Source organism: Sinocyclocheilus anshuiensis, unplaced genomic scaffold (assembly GCF_001515605.1).
Source record: "Sinocyclocheilus anshuiensis isolate Anshui unplaced genomic scaffold, SAMN03320099.WGS_v1.1 scaffold509, whole genome shotgun sequence".
Lineage (NCBI taxonomy): Eukaryota > Metazoa > Chordata > Actinopteri > Cypriniformes > Cyprinidae > Sinocyclocheilus > Sinocyclocheilus anshuiensis.
Genome location: NW_015539853.1, coordinates 193,361 through 197,492, shown reverse-complemented (window position 1 = coordinate 197,492; position 4,132 = coordinate 193,361).

Here is a 4,132-nt window from a genome sequence, read left to right as displayed (position 1 = left end):
CTACCCAGCACTGGGTTGTATTTAACCCAGCATTTTTTAGAGTGTAAATAGGAGCCATATAACTTCAAGGAAATGTTCTGTGTTCATTTATTTATGTATTAATTGTATTAATGTTTCATAAATGAAATCTCTTATGCTCACAAAGGCTGCATTTATTTTACAATATATATATAATTAATATCTTTTAAAATGCATTCATTACTCCAGTTTGTCACATGATCCTTCAGAGATAACTTTAATATGCTGATTTGATGCTCACGAAACATTGATGCTCATGAAACATTTATTATATTATTATTATCAACAGTTGTGCCCACTCAGTACTGCTATACAGATGTGACAAAAAATAACCAAATGGGAACCATTTGCTAACGTTAGTGGAACTCTTTGTGTTTGCTGTTTTGTGTATATATACAAAGTCAATAATATGTCAATAATAAAGATATGTTTTAGACATTTTTCATGGAATATTAAATGGAAAATTTTAAGCTAATGATTGCAGTAAAACTCAAAATATCTCTCTGTTAGTGAAATGGTGCTGCCTCGCTCATTTAAATCCACTTAAAGTAACATTAAGATCTCAGTCTTGGCAGAGACAGAGACCTCGTGATCACCAGGTCATCACAGATTCACTGATAAACCTGGCATGTGCCGCTCATACACACACACACACTCACACACACACATATCTAGACCTAAGAGACCTCGTACTACCTTCATACACAGGTTCCTTCATCTCCATTCACACACACAATAGCTTCAGTGCTGTCTGGCCTTGTTGAGGTGGCTACTCTATTGAGATCCAATGAGCTGTCTCTTGTCCAATGACGCTGTAAGTGTGCCTTCTGTTTACTGACACATGCCACATCAATGGGCCAGTGTTGTTTGTAAACACAAGGCCCGATGGGGAGATAGATGGAGACAACTTGATTAAAGACGCCCTACAGCCCCATCAAGTGCAGGTGTGGAGAAAACCTGTTGCATCCATCTGAGCAGATGTTTCTGAGGAGATCTTCATGGTCAGTGTAAGAAATACCAACAGTGAAAAGTGAGAGTGAACATTCTGCAGCTGTAAGAGCGAATGAAGAACAATCTATTCAAGCAACAAGCTTTTTATATGCTGTATGCTATATGACATAAATCTGGAAATTGCATAAATTGTGAAAGGAGGTCATTATCAAATGAATTTACACAAAAATCCACAATAAACTGAAGATGTACGTTTTAAAACTAATTACATTGTGATTATAGATAGCTGAGCGTTGAATCGTGTTGATCAGGCCTTTATTTACAAATATGAAATTATAGAAAGTTAGTTGGTTAAAGTGTTTATTCTAAGTGAAAAAATGAATTATATTCACATAACAAATGGGTTCACACTAAATAAATGAACACTGTGCATATTCATGAGTATACATCAAAGATATATTTGCATTTGAATACTTGTGAAAAACAATGCTGCAAGAATCAAATAAGTATTAATAATTCTTTTAAAAAATAATAATAAATACACTATAACACACACACACACACATGCAAAAAAATGTAATGCTTTGAGTTTTTTAATGATTTTAAAATCCGCAATGCTCACCAAGGATGTATTTATTTTACAGTGTATAATAACTGTTATTATGTTATTTGAATATATTTTAAAATGTGATTTATTCCTGTGATGACAAAGCTGTATTTTCAGCATCATTACTCCAGTCTTCAGTGTTACATGATCCTTCAGAAATCATTCTAATATGCTGATTTTTTTCTAAAAGCATTTGATGTTATTATCAATGTAAAAAAGTTTGTGCTGCTTAATATCTTTTTTTTTTTTTTTTGAATTCTTTAATTGTTAGAAATGGATACTATTAAATGGAAAGACTGGCATTTACATTAAATAGATTTTTTTTTTACATTATAGAATGTCTTTATTGTCACTTTTAATGCATCCTTGCTGAATAAAGGTATTAATGCCTTTCAAAAAAAAATAAAAAATCCTACTGATCTTACTGACCCCAAACTTTTGAACAGTATATATAAAATTATATAAAATAATAAGAATTAATAATCAATTTTCAAGATTCTTGACATTACCTCATCGAGTAAGTATAAGTCATGTTAAGTGGTGTTCATTTTTTAGAGTATTTGTGAATGAATGTGTACATATTCAGTGAGTCTTACTATTGCTGAAATGGTTTCTCTCTCATCTACGCGGTTGCCTGTTGTTCCTTATTCTGAGCAAAATCGTAGAAACCCCCTTGTAATTCTTGGTAAATGTCATGTTATTGATGAGCACACTTCAAGATTCCGTTACAGCTCATGTCTGTGCAAAACTGTTACATTCACCATGACGGTTTTCACGTGTAGCAATCCAATGCATGTGTTGCCTAAGAACACTGTGCTTGATTTAGCAGAAAGAGTGGCAGTTCTCACAGATATAAACTTTGTCTGACATGGCTAGTATTCCAGATTCTTTCAGAGGCAATTTGCATGAAAATATGGAGGGAAAATTGGTGCTGGAATGAAATCAGGAACAGGGAATGATGATCTTAATTGTCTGTCTGCCTTTACTGAACTCCTGCCAAAGGAAAAAAAACAAAACATTCTGGGGATTAAGATGACCCGAAGTTAATTCTTTTAAAAGAGTGAATATACACAGCAAAAAGATTATTTAAAATGTCATTAAAAATGAATAACAATCATACAATAATACAAATGAGAAATTAACAAATGTCAATAAAAATTGAAAAGCACAAAAATAAAATTAAGTTAAATATTTAAATAATATATAAATATAAAAAATAAAGAGGTAACAGCGTCCATTTGTTTTTATTTCATAAGGACAGCCTTATGGCACAAATGCAATTAATCAGCATTCTTGCTTTTTGAAGAATTTCCTTCATGTTGTCTTAATCACAGATTTTTTTTTTTTGATTTTTGATTTTTTTTTGCAGATGACAAATTATTGTTTTATTTTCATTATTCATATATGATTTAAATGTTTAATAAATGTATTTATTTATTCATCAATAATAATTATTGATCACATTTTCATTTATACCGTTCATTTTCCATCTGATTTATACCATAAACACTCATAAAAATCTTTAATTCATAACAATTATATCACAGCAAATCTCCATAAAATACCAAATGAAACCAAAAAAAGTCAAACATAAGCAGTGCCTCTTATAAAGTATTTATTTTATACTATTTAATTAAAAAGCACCTATAGCATCATAAGGGGTTCTAAAATGAGGAACAAGTCACCATTACATGTGAACTTCAAATAAATCATCTAAAGCTGTGGTCAGTCCCAAGAAATTTGAAGGAAGGAAAAATACAAGAGCACTCTTTCTTAGAGCAGATCATAGTGTAGGCAGTGAATTAAACATCAGTCCTAGATTACCTTAGATATGAACGAACCTCTGACTGTGGCACATGTCCTGCCCCAGCATGCCTCATTTTCGTTGATCCCCTATAACCCAGCTCTCTACCCCTATAGACCAGCACCAGTCCCACGGGTTTCCTTCAGGACGCCTGAGAGAGGCCAGGTACCAAAACAACACAAACTCTCACACCTTTAGACGCTTTTGGCGACAGTCATGGTGAATGACATTGTCTTGCCAAAGGATTAGATTGACTGTGTGTCAACAGATTTGTCTCGGTATCAATAAATATTCACACCCAAACACTGTTTTCAGAAAAATCAGGCAGGAAGAATTATGCAAAATCACATTGTTGAAGCGCAAGGATTATTAACTGTCTATGAAACGTGACACTGGAATATTTGGTGGGGAAGGCCAGAGAAACATAAATAAGACACTTATTATTTCATAAAAATAATTCTAAAAAAATAACACAGAATCTCGTGGATTACAATTTGCAACTAGACGGATGTGCGGTTATTTCCTCTACAGTCAAAAATCTGGGTGTTATATTAGATAGCAACTTGTCTTTTGAAAATCATATTTCCCATGTTACAAAAACAGCATTCTTCCATCTTAGAAACATTGCCAAGTTACGAAACATGTTACCTGTTTCTGATGCAGAAAAGCTAGTTCATGCATTCATGACCTCTAGACTGGACTATTGTAATGCACTGCTAGGTGGTTGTCCTGCATCTTCAATAAACAAGCTA